The sequence below is a fragment of the Misgurnus anguillicaudatus genome, chromosome 9 (genome assembly GCF_027580225.2).
Source record: "Misgurnus anguillicaudatus chromosome 9, ASM2758022v2, whole genome shotgun sequence".
NCBI classification, from domain to species: Eukaryota; Metazoa; Chordata; class Actinopteri; order Cypriniformes; family Cobitidae; genus Misgurnus; species Misgurnus anguillicaudatus.
The window spans coordinates 7,570,182-7,583,731 of NC_073345.2; the positions used below are offsets into that span (position 1 = coordinate 7,570,182).

Genomic DNA, 13,550 nt, shown 5'->3' on the forward strand with positions numbered 1-13,550 from the left:
GCCTACTCTTTGCTACTTTACTAAAGGAAAAAATATAAATAAATCTTAGTTTAATGTTATAATTAACAAAGTATAATTTATTATAATATTAAATATACTACTTAAAATAGTGGTAGTTTTGAACTACAGATGCTCTGTCATTTTGGATAAAAGCATCTGCCTAATGAATAAATGTGACGTAAATGAACCAGCACCCAAATCCAATCTGTGTTACTATCAAAGAAATATATAGCTAGAAATATTTTAACTCTGTCAACTTCCCTGTGTCACATTTATTTTATGATGGGGATTCCGTCCAACGTTTGAGCAAAACAGGTATAGGAGGAAGTTGTACTGTTTCCTTCAGATGAACTCTACATCTGATAAACCTTTGTCTAAACAAATCTGCTTTCCATTACATAGTTTTTGAGAATTTATTTTTTCTAAAATATTTTACATATTAATTGCAGAGTAATTTATTACTTTAAAAATAGTGTTCCTGTAGCTCAATTGGTAGCACCGCGTTAGCATTGGAAAAGGTCATGGGTTTGGGAACACCCAGGGAACACATATACACATAGCTTGTAATTAACGCTAAATCTCTTTATATAAAAGCATCTGAAAAAAGTGTAAATGTAAATATAATACATGCATAATTTAGGACCCTACACTGTAAAAGTTGGAGCAACTTCAATTGGTAACACATAAAAAAACTTATTATATATATATATATATATATATATATATATATATATATATATATATATATATATATATATATATATATATATATATATATATATATATATATATATATATATATATATTTTTTTTTTTTTTTTTTTTTTTCAGGTGTTACCAATTGAAGTAATTTTTAAGTTGATCCAACTTAAAAAAACGTTTTTATGTATCGTTTGAATTTACAAAATAATTTTAATAATTTTAATAATTTTTAGTATTAAAGCAATAGTTTACATCAAAATGAAAATTCGGTCATCATTTACTCATCCTCATGTTGTTACAAACCTGTAAAAATGTCCTTGTTCAGATGAACACAAGGAAGATATTTTGAAAAATGTTTGAACCAAACCAATCATGAGACCCATTCACTTTCCTAGTATTGTTTTCCTATCATGGAAGTTAATGGGGATTTCGGTTTGGTTACAAACAAATTTATAGAGGTTTGTAACCAGATAAGAGTGAGCAAAAGATGACAGAATTTTCATTTTTGGGTGAACTATCCCTTTAAGGTACAGTTTTTTTACCCAAATCCTTTTGCAGCTACAACAGTGTGAACTATCTTTTGTGTATACATCTGGGTCATGTTAATCTGAACAAGACATGGACCCTGTGTGGTCCCCCTATGGGGGCTATTGTGAGGATTTGTGAAACCAATCTATCACCCCACTATATATATATATGAAGCGTGCAAAAAAAATTTTGCGTCTGAAATGATTTTTGTTAATTAGCATTTTTCAGCAGACTCTAAATGGATGATAAAACAGGTATTTCTCAGAGGCCTGAGGGTGGGATTAAGTGCATTATTTTTGACATAAAAATATTTGATGCATGTAGTGTGTGTCGAGAGCATTCGGTTACAATCATTATCTCATTTTTGACGTGGCATGTGCATTGTGAAAAAATGAAGAGAGCAACTCCAATTTTGACTTTAATCATCTTTTCAAGATGTATTGTGACCATTTCAGTCCATTAAGTGTCTGTTAAATTCAACAAAAGCAAACCTCGGGAGTGACATGTCACCCAACACCAAATTTAAAAGACTGAGAGCATGACAACACACACTAAAAATCTGGGTTTTCCCAAAACTATTTTTGAATTTTCCTAAAATACATGTAAAAACATTATTGTTGAAGAGAAATAAATTTGAACGTATTAAAGATCAAAAACACTGCGGGCCGGTTTCCCGGACAGGGATTAGACTAGTCCTAGACTTAAACACTTTTAAGAGCTCTCCAAACTGAAAACAACTTTCACTTACAGATCTTAAAATACATCAGGGCCCTTTGTTTTACATCAAGATGCACACAGGTAATGTTTTTAGTAAGGCATGTTGTTTAAAACTAGTTATATTTCCTAATTAAACTAAGGCCTAGTCCTGGATTAAGCTAATCCTGGTCCGGGAAACCGCCCCTGCATCTTTTTTTGTTATTTTGATCATGTTTTCCCCATTTCATTTTCAGTTATGCAAATCAAAACATAATATTTATTAAGAATTTAGCAGAAATGTTATCGGTTTGTTGACAGAATGAAACAAAAATTAATCATTTTACTTAAACACACCTATTAATAGTAGGGGAGAGTCGGGTAAGTTGTCACACTTTTCGTCTAACATATATTGAGCATGATAAAAATCTCATACCAAACGAAAGAAGGAAGTGTTGGGCACATATGTTTTATTCATTACATTTTCATATCTTATCTCTAATCTAATGTTCACTTGTGACAATTTGCCCCATCGGCGGGTACGTTGTCACACTAGATAATCTTAAAGAAGAACACAACTTAATTGTGATTATTGGTTTTAATTTTTTAATTCAAACCAGAACTGGAAATATTAACTCTAGGGCTTTTCACACTGCGCTTAACCCTGGATTATCTTCATTCTAAACACTGCTTTTAACCCTATAGGTTAAGGATCCTTTCACACTTGTAATTTAGAAGTGGGGTTATCCCTGAAATTAACCCAGGGTTATGAAAACCTCCTAGCCCTGCTTTTGTGGGGTTAACCTCGCATTGTGGTGCCAAATGCACTCCATTGTTGTTATCTAGTTTTCTTTTTCAAACTTGTGCCATTGAACTGTTGTATAAAAGCAATAACGCTCTCTGAGTCGTGTGATATATTAATGTCATAATAACTCAATAGACGGAATAGCCGTTTCTCAATATTACCGTTTCTTGGTTACAAAGTCAGTGGTGGTTGGTGACTGCTCATCCGAGGGGCGCGAATTCAAAATAAGTGTTCGTAGGGTCATGTGTGTTGCTTGCGTTTTCAAAATATGTTTGTTGCGTCATGTGAACCATGTGCATCACGTGTTTTGTCAAAATAAGTGCCTGCTGCAGACGCGTCAAAACCATTTATGATAAAAGAGACGCTTACGCTCACAAAATACACGCAAGACACTCCCTTAACAGTAAACTCTGATTACACATGAGATTATGAGAGTATCTGGCAAACGCGAGCGTCTCTTTTATCATAAACCCTTCAATGCGCAGAACTAATATTTTGAAATTACGAACCACACACACGACGGCCTACATACATCGAAGTCACCGGCAGCTACTGCACAAAGTGTAGTTTTGGGATTAGTTTAGCCGAGAATATATATTTATAATATTAAAATCTGCAGTCATTTAGTAAAGATAACGCCTATTTTAACATTTGCTTAAAAAGATTCGTAAGTGAGATCCAGACATGGCCAGCGGGCGTCAGTGTTCGCTCACCCCGCTGACCACAGCCTGATCTAGGACACTTATAATTTCCAGCTGATGTATGTGTGTTTGATGGTCAAAATTTTGATTTTATTTCTTTTGGGTTGATCAAACCAGCAGTATTTGGTCTCATGAATCGTAAACTTGTCACTTTTATTCATATTTAGTGTCTTTTGTGTTGTTATTGTTTTGGCGCAAAGTAAAAGTTAATAAAACTATATTTATATTTATATATACTATTTTCATTTAATCTTAACGAGGTACGAGCGTTTTTGTTTTCTTGTCAGTACTACATAAAACAGAATAATTAAGTGTTTATATTATAACCAGTTTTTTTTATAAGTCAGAAAGGTGTTTCTGTGCTCCTTATAAATATCATTGGTGATGTCGCTCAATGTGTTTTAATAGTCACGTCACACGTAATAAGTTATCAAGTGTCCCAATGTACACTAATAAGAATTATTAGGAACAGCTGTTCAATTTCTCATTAATGCAATTATCTAATCAACCAATCACATGGCAGTAGCTTCAATGCATTTAGGGTTGTGGTCCTGGTCAAGACAATCTCCTGAACTCCAAACTGAATGTCAAAATGGAAATGAAAGGTGATTTAAGCAATTTTGAGCGTGGCATGGTTATTGGTGCCAGGCGGGTTGGTCTGAGTATTTCACAATCTGCTCAGTTACTGGGATTTTCACACACAACCATTTCTAGGGTTTACGAAGAAAGGGAAAAACATCCAGTGTGCGGCAGTCCTGTGGGCGAAAATGCCTTGTTGATGCTAGAGGTCAGAGGTGAATGGACCGACTGATTTAAGCTGATGGAAGAGCAACTTTGACTGAAAATAACCACTCGTTACAACCAAGGTATGCAGCAAAGCATTTGTGAAGCCACAACACGCACAACCTTAAGGCGGATGGTCTACAACAGCAGAAGACCCCACCGGGTACCACTCATCTCCACTACAAATAGGAAAAAGAGGCTACAATTTGAACGAGTTCACCAAAATTGGACAGTTGAAGACTGGAAAAATGTTGCCTGGTCTGACGAGTCTCGATTTCTGTTGAGACATTCAGATGGTAGAGTCAGAATTTGGCGTAAACAGAATGAGAACATGGATCCATCATGCCTTGTTACCACTGTGGAGGCTGATGGTGGTGATATAATGGTGTGGGGGATGTTTTCTTGGCACACTTTAGGCCCACTTATAGTGCCAACTGGGCATCGTTTAAATGCCACGGCTTACCTGAGCATTGTTTCTGACCATGTCCATCCCTTTATGACCACCATGTACCCATCCTCTGATGGCTACTTCCAGCAGGATATTGCACCATGTCATAAAGCTTGAATCATTTCAAATTGGTTTCTTGAACAATAAGTTCACTGTACTAAAATAGTACCCCACAGTCACCAGATCTCAACCCAATAGAGCATCTTTGGGATGTGGTGGAACGGGAGCTTCGTGCCCTGGATGTGCATCCCACAAATCTACATCAAGCACCTTGTTGAATCAATGCAACTTAGAATTAAGGCAGTTCTGAAGGCGAAAGGGGGTCAAACACAGTATTAGTATTGTTTTTCTAATAATCCTTTAGGTGAGTGTATAGTGAGCCTTACCAGTGCCTGTACACAATATATTGGGTGAGTTCCAAACGGTGTTTTTGAGACCTTTTAAGGGCACTTTGGAAGGGTAAACAGACGCTTCAGATAAAGAGAAAATTATTGTTAATTATTGCTTTATTCACCAAATGTATTTTAATCGTGCACATGATGTGAAATTATTGCGCTACCCCCTTTTAAAGTTTACATTCAAGAGCTCTGATCTTCGAAGGGAATAGGGCATAGGGATAATCACTTCTGATTGGGATTAACAGACTGATTCACGAGCTAGGGAACCTATCGAGTGTTTAAAAACAGCTTTTATGCCTGTAGATGTGTGTGTGACCATCCGCTAATCCTTTAAATTCAAGGTTAAAATGGGTCACTTAATTACAATGAAAATAAATCATAATGTAGGAAATGACATGGGATGCCGTATACACAAGGAAATTCTAAGTAATTGTGTGCCATTGTTTGGGGAAGGGCTTTTTTGTATTTTTGTATTTGTGTATAACGCAGGTCTATAAAGAACAATTATACAAAACGTGGTGTGGAAAAACTTGATTGGCCTACACAAAGCCTTTGGAAAGAATTGGAATGAGCCCAAACCATCAGTCCATACCTCACTGATCCGGTCTATGAATGGCATTAAATCACTGCAGCAGTGTTATAAAATACAGAGAAAAGCCATTATAAAAGAGTGGAACCTGTTAGGACCAACTCCCTGTTTAGGTCAATGCATTTGAAACCAAAAGCTCAACAAGCAGCAGATACGACTTTGGTATTTGACTGTAGACATTTAACATCAACTGCTGTATGATTTTAAAAGAAATGTTTTAAAATGATGCCAGCTTTCTAAATTGTCAATGAAAAACAGATGTAAATAACAATAGAGCATTTCTCTCACACATAAGACCATATGGTCCACTATTGCATAATCGTAGCTTTGGCTACAGTATGTCAGATCCCTGCACTCTTAAAAAAAATGGTTCTATATCGAACCAGAAATGGTTCTATCACCCGCTTCATATATGGAACCCCTAAATGGTTCAATATAGAACCACTTTAATGGGTTCATTAAAAAGAACCCCAAATGGTTCTTTGAATCAAAGTTAGATGGTTCTATTTAGAACCATTAAAGGTTCTTTATTATTATGAGTAATTTATTATTGATAAGAAATTATAACCGATCTAGAAAATTATAAAAGTTTACTATTTATTAATTGTATTATACAGAAATATAAATCTATAAAAATTACTTAAAATCACATCTCTTTATTCTGTATTAGACAGCAAAACTTTAGTTTACATTTAAAATGTCTCATTACATTCAACCATTTAGTTATTTAATTATTTCCATTAAGCATTTTCACTTTTTAATAAACATACATACGTTTATATATAAATAATATATATAAATAAATTGCATCTCTGTATTAAACAGCTAAACTCTTAATTACACTATACATTAAAAATTTTGTTTAAGTTATTTCCCTTACGCATAGATACTGTACAGTATATGCAGTATTAATTTTTAGTAACTTTTACATGTGTCTGAAATGATGAAAAGAAATCACGGTAACACTTTACAATAAGGTTCATTAGTTAACATTAGTTAGCTACACTAGTCAACATGAACTAATAATGAACTGCACTTATACAGCCTTTATTAATCTTTGTTAATGTTAATTTCAACAATTACTTTATTAAAATCTTGTTAACATTAGTTAATGCACTCTGAACTAACATGAACAAGCAATTAAAGCTTAAATTTTTATTAACTAACATTAACAAAGATGAATAAATACTGTAAAAAATGTATTGCTTATGGTTTGTTCAAGTTAGTTAATACATTAACTAATGTTAACTAATGAACTTTATTGTAAAGTGTTACCGAAATCACAATGCATTTAAAGACAATTCATGAACAATCTATTAAATAGAATGACAATTTACACAAGTTGATTGTACATTTGTTTTGTACAGGTATTAAAACTTAAGCATATATTTTATAAATTAAAGTCACTGTGTGCTTAATGGCAAAAGGGTATTGAACATTGAGGAGAAAAAAAAACGCAAACAGTTGTCACGGAGTGACTATGCGGGGCGGAACCAAAAGGAGAGTGAAGAGGTTCCGCCCGGACCGGTTTGTACAGACACCGGCACTTCAGGGTTCCCCGGGAATCCCCGCACTCGCTGAAACAAGGCACAGCTGTGTGAGTGACGTGGCGAACGATGGTTGGGCGAGCCACGCCTGGGAGGAGGATATAAAGAGAGAAGGTAGAAGTTACTGGAAGGGACGATTTTCGGGCGAGTCAACTTCCGCCTTGGGCAGCACAACGAAGACCAGCCTCCGAAGAGTCCGCAGGCTCTGCTGATCCGGCGACCGCTAGGTAGCGGGCGGAAAGAGTGCGGGGCTGGTCCGGGCGAAAGGACGGCGTGGTTGTGTATAGGAAGTTACTTGTCAGAGTGAAGTTTGATCGCGTTGGATATACGCTGCAGATGCCGGCTGGGTTGTTAGTCCTTCGGGTGCTGAAATACGTAGTTCTGTTACGGCTAGGAGCTGTGGAGAGAGAAGAAACACTGTTCAACAGTCAAGTAAGAACCTCTTGAAACGGAAATACACAAAGCTTTCTTGAAGTGTTGTGCTGTGTCCTTGTCGTCCGTACTCACCTTAGGAGGGTCTTGGACCCTTGTGTGCCCAACCCACCCAGATACGCTCTGTAGCGGTGTTCCAGCTGGAGTCACGTGGAAACCCCTCCAACGTCCCTGGCCCCGTAATACTCCCCCTGAGGGCGAGAAGCGAGATTTTTAGATTCCCTTTCCCATTCCCCACTTCAGTTTTAAATAATTTAAATAAAGTTTCTATTTCTATATTTTACTTACCTCTGGTTTGTCTGGTCATTGGGGTGCTTTGGGACCTCCTTGAGGTGGAACTAGGAGGAGCGTGATCCGCGACAGGGGCGGTCCGCTTCTCCGACCTGTGACACAGTCATTCCACAGCCTGTGATGTCAATGTCTTCCACATATTAAGTTCACATTGTCCATTATAAAGTTGATACATTCAGATTTGAAAAGATCAGGAGAGCCGTTGAACACTATGGTTGGTGTGGGACCTTTGGGTTCCTGTAAAACAAACATTTCACCTTTTAAGTGCTTTTTACCAATTAACAGAAGCCATCAAATAGACTTAAAATTATCCCATAATAACACAAATAAAGTATGACAACTAGGCAAGCGACACTCACGAACCAACAAGACTCATAATAATTGATGTAGAGCTGTATGCTATTTAAGGGTAAACAGAGTAATAGTTTTATATTTGCATTGAATGTTACTTTAAATAAAGTGCCTCAAATGCTAACTAAATTACAGAAGACTATACTTACACTATTTACACAGTAAAGGAAGCTGGGATTTTCTTGAAATAATGCTTGCAATAACATAAGTGCAGCATTCCTCACCAGACCTACAAAGATACAAATTATTGTACATTAGGTACAGATATCAATTACAGGGACATTTTACTCAAAAAAGAAAACTCATTCACTCACTCGTTATTTCAAACATTCACAGCTTTCTTTCTTCAGCAGAACACTAACACAAAAAGATTTTGAAGAATGTCTGTAACCGAACAACTCTGCTAGCAATTTAATGGACACAAAACCAATGCAGGTCAATGGGCACCATTGTTGTTCGATTCCCATACTTTTTCAAAATTTCTTCTGTTGTGTTCTGCTGAAGAAAGTGACGGCAATTTTAATTTGTGGGTAAACTTTAACTCTTTCTCAGCCAGCATCTCTTAATTAACAAGTTTACTCTTCAATGGCAAGGAAAAAGTTTATACTAACATTATTTTCATATTTTCACTTATACAATTTATAGGTGCTAGAACCTTTACATTGACTATGCAAATAAGGCTACTTTACACTGGACAAAGAACAAGCACTTTCTGTGGTTTCCTCTCCAATGAGATTGGCGTAGAGATGTTTTTACTTCCTTCTTTTGCACTCCTGATGATGTTTGGGGCCATTTTATTAAGAGATGTTTCCATGTTCTTCACCAAGTCTGTTCCAAACCACATTGTCATTCCATGCAGCATCTTAAAACAAAAAATCTTTATATATATCCACTTTCAGACAAACAAGTTCCTTAAAGTCTACATTAACTTGAGGTTGCAATTGACTAGTGATGTATTTTTCAAAACACAATGTTCAATAAAAAAATAGTGTGAAATATACAGAATTTAAATTAAATCCTCAAACACTTTACAGTCTTTAATGCTAAATTCTAAATGAAATACATACAGTAAGAATTATCATTAAAGCTACAAAACACAGATTTATTTTTATTTTCTCTTTAATGAACATTAGTGACAAAGTCTTACAAGGTCCTTTTAAGCACCTTACCTTTTTGCATCAATGGGGTTTATATTTTAAAGCCAGTGACGTGTCTGACCATTTATTAACCATGGTTATCTGTGAGGGAGAGGAAAAAAAATTACACTTCACAAACCAAATACACATAAAAACCTGAACACGTTTGGTTTTTAAAACATTTGAATGTTAAATGTAAGTGTCTTAACAGCTACCATCACATTAATTAATTGTGTGCATCACAGAAAACATGCATGTATAGACTTATTGCGGATACGAAGTCTGCACTGCAATCGTGCATTTATAATACAGACCAGCAGAAAGTTCTTAACTGTGGCCAGCAGTTTCCACTTTCCTTCAAGGTTTAGCTCCAACCCTGATAAAACACTCGTGAACAAGCGAAAAATACTCACGGAATATGTGTAAAACTGCGACAAACATTTACATATAATTTCCCTTCCACCGTCTTCCACCCGGTTCCTTTGACCACGCGCTTCATTGAAATAACACCCCTGTCTCGAATTTCGTCTCCTTACAACACAGCTGTCTTATTGTGCTTGGCAATTTAATTGAAAATGACAAAGAAATAAAGCAGGACTGTAACGTAATTCATTAAAACCAGGAACAAAATGTATTTAACAGAGCTTTTATAACTGACGGTTGACGAAGCCCGTCAGTGCTTTAACGTTACCAGCAGTATTTTTTAACTGAGGTAAATATTATAAATGTAGCTTCTAGTATCACTATTTAGCACAACCCTACTCTAACAAAATAAATATTAACTAATTATACTAAATATTTCAGTAATATCGTTTCAAAAATGTAGAAAGTTTACTTACCTCAGGGTACAAACAAGCAGAAATGACGGTCCGGAGTCCGAACTCCAATTTGAAAAAATAACTGTCAAGCCTCGAGGCTCATCTTCGCGTATGGTGGTGGTCTCTGCCTCTCCACATCATCACCGCTCTGGTTTAATAAACAGAGGAATATAAACACACACACATACATAAATAACATGTTTAATATAATAAAGCTTGACGGTGAAAGATTTTATATCCTAAAATTGCCAAGTTTCCCTCAGACATCACACGTAATTGAATTAAACACTATTGGGCGGTTTTCTCGGACAGGACTTATCACTGACTAAAATACTGACATCTGTTAACATATGAGTGCTATATTGTTTTGTCTCAAAATGCACACTAGTATTGTATTTTATAAGGTTTGTTTGTAAAAATGTCCCAATTATAATTAAGACGGAGTCCTAAACCCTGTCCGGTATTATCTTAACTAAAATAGCTCCACTTTAACTCGGACACATAACGTAACACACACTTTAAGTCTGTCACATAACATAACACACCTTTATATACCTTATATGTTTACAAAAACGTCGAGTATTTGCGTCTTTGCCAATTAATATAGTCTAAAATTAACATTTATTTACAACCACTTACCTGACGTGACCTTGAGGAAACGGCTGATGATGTCGTTGTGGGAAACAGTGAGTGATTCCGGCTGTTACATGCGGAATGATCTCAGATGAAATGACCTGTGATTCAGATCCTTCCGAGTTAAGTTAAGACATTTTAAGTTAAAAACTCACGCACATACTGTACATACACACGCGCGCGTGAGCGGGTCGCGCGCAAGCGCGCGCGCACACGGGTACACACACGGGCATATTTAGAAGTTTTATTTAAGATTGTTATGATATTGGGACTATTTCTCCACCCGCTTCTTCAGCTCTGAAGTTCAAATTCGCATGCAGTCCGGTTATAACAAATGTAAAAGATATGAAACATCACTCAACAGCAATATCAATTAAGTGCAATCCTAAAAGATTATTTAAAACATAACCCTTTCATTGTTAAGTATGAGAAATCAAAATGAATTAAATCACATGTTTAAACTCCACAGAAATATCAGAGCCAGCAGTCTGATCATGGGCTTGCCGAGGAGAGGCTGCGCTGGGCGGGGTGTGAGCGCTTAAGTGTCTGTGATTTTCTGGAGCTCATATGGAGCTCATCTACGTCCGAAAGTGTCCGAGCACATTTTTAAATAGACGCCATCTTTATTAACCGACCTCATATTTAAACTTTAAGCACATACATTCACGCCTGAACAACTCTTACAATTACATTTTGTGACCAAATAACAGTAATATTATGAGCATTTTGTTGTCAGGAAACATAGCTGTCATAAGTCCACATACTTACCTGATTGGTCTTAATTAGTTCAGTCAACACTAGCCATTCTGAATTTTGACTGGATTTGAAAATAACCATTCATTTAATATTTTAAACACAGCTCTTCTCAACTAGCTCAAACAAAAAAATTGGTTTAACTTATATATTTTTGCCCATCCAACATTTCATTAGTTGGATTTTTTACAGTGTACACTAAATATTAGTAGCCTATTTGTTGACTCTCTCTTTATTTGACCACAACCTATTGACACAAAAAGGTTTGTGAATGAGTTGTGTAGGTTTGTAAATGAGTTGTGTAGGTCTGCAATTATTGTGTAATCTTTAGTTTACACTTCAGTCACAAAACGTGAATTATAGAACCATTTTAATAAAAATGGTTCTTTGCCTTCCAAGGGTTCTATATGGAACCCGTTTTTTGGTAAAAGGTTCTACTGGCCAAGTATAGAACCCCACGGTTCTATATAGAACCTCAAGGAACCTTTTTTTTTTAGAGTGTGTAATTAGTTAAAAAAAATAATAATATTGTGTTGACGGTGTGGCATGTGAATCACTGAAAGTTACGGAAAATCTTAACCCAGCCCATTACATAGAAAAAATAAATGACTTAATAATATGGCAACATAATAACGGCAAAAACTGGATTTTCATCTCTGTCTAAAGAGATGATTGCGTACCATGTGGAGTGAATTGCAGTAAATACAGTAAATTTGTCAGGGCTGTGCGGTTTCATGAGTAGGTAGTCGGTGACCATTGAAAGGGTGGTATGAAAGATGAACAGTCACACCCTCAATAATGCTTTTACAGAGTCAAAGTGCAGCTTTGTGTTGCAATGTCTTGTGATTCAGTACCCAGCTCACTGCTATCTGTATTTATCTGTTTAGTGTCTTGCACATTGGCATCAATTCAGTAAAGGCTAATTCACACAAATGCTAATATTCATCAGATCAGCATCAATTTAGCCTTTAGATACAAGGATTTGAACAGTTTATAACAGCCCTGATAAACTTTATATTAATTTTAACATATCAGTAGTTTATAAGACGTTCATAACAACATAAATCAATGATTTGTTTAGCTCTCTATCATCACACCAGTATTTGCTAGATAATAAAGATAGTCATAAAATACACTCTAAACAATGCAGGGTTATTTTCAGACCAGTATCGGGTCAAAAAGGGACAAACCCAGCCCGATAATGTTAATTTGACCCAATGATGGGTTATAACAACCCAGCATAGGTTAAATTACAACCCAACAGCTTGGGTTTGTCCCTTTTTGACCCAACGCTGGGTTGAAAATAATCCAGCATTTTTAGTATGTAATTGACTTCTATTGAAATGTCTCACTTATTATAAAAATACAGTAAATAATAATGACAGTTGTGTTGTCCCTTGAATACAAAATCAACACAAAATGACACACAATGTGTTAAATGGCACAACACAAAATATATGTTAAAACGACCACATCCTTTTTTAAAGTGTATATATAAAGAGAGCAGATGCAGTTGTGTAGTAGCCTACTATAGCTGTAATATTTATAAGCCTGTAATAAAACATTGACCTTCATCACATGTTGGCAATTACTGACTATTTTAGACGTCAGAGGTCATTCCTAAAAGTAACAATTACAGTTCAAGTGCAAATTTTGATATTCAATCCCTATTGAAACTATTACAGTTCTGCATGTTTTGGATCTGAGCCCATAGTTAACAATGTCCTTTATCATGGGAGATTAAATCTTGCAACATCTGCATTTGTCATTTACTTTTTATTACAGGCCTGAGTAAAATATTTAATGTCAGATGCTTTATGATACTACATTTGTTGGATATTATTATGTGAAGAATACAGATTTACCTTGCCTGAAATGCATACTCTGTGAAAAGTAAAAGTTGGATTAATGTACTTCAGTTCGTAACACCTACAAAATTTAA

The 13,550-nt window shown here is 35.6% G+C and overlaps 1 long non-coding RNA gene across 4 annotated transcripts; it reads right to left on the reverse strand.

Annotated features, from left to right (window-relative positions):
• Positions 1-6,972: 6,972 nt before the first annotated feature.
• On the reverse strand, positions 6,973-10,457 carry LOC141366054 (uncharacterized). Of its 4 annotated transcripts, none has more exons than XR_012371008.1 (7): positions 10,244-10,457; positions 9,438-9,506; positions 8,978-9,130; positions 8,418-8,497; positions 7,915-8,154; positions 7,702-7,817; positions 6,973-7,591 (listed from the first exon to the last, which is right to left on the reverse strand). It is a non-coding gene; the product is annotated as an uncharacterized lncRNA (long non-coding RNA). The 4 variants fall into 4 exon arrangements; XR_012371009.1 differs by lacking the exon at positions 10,244-10,457 and adding an exon at positions 9,818-10,174; XR_012371006.1 differs by lacking the exon at positions 10,244-10,457 and having other exon boundaries at positions 9,438-10,174.
• Positions 10,458-13,550: the final 3,093 nt, after the last annotated feature.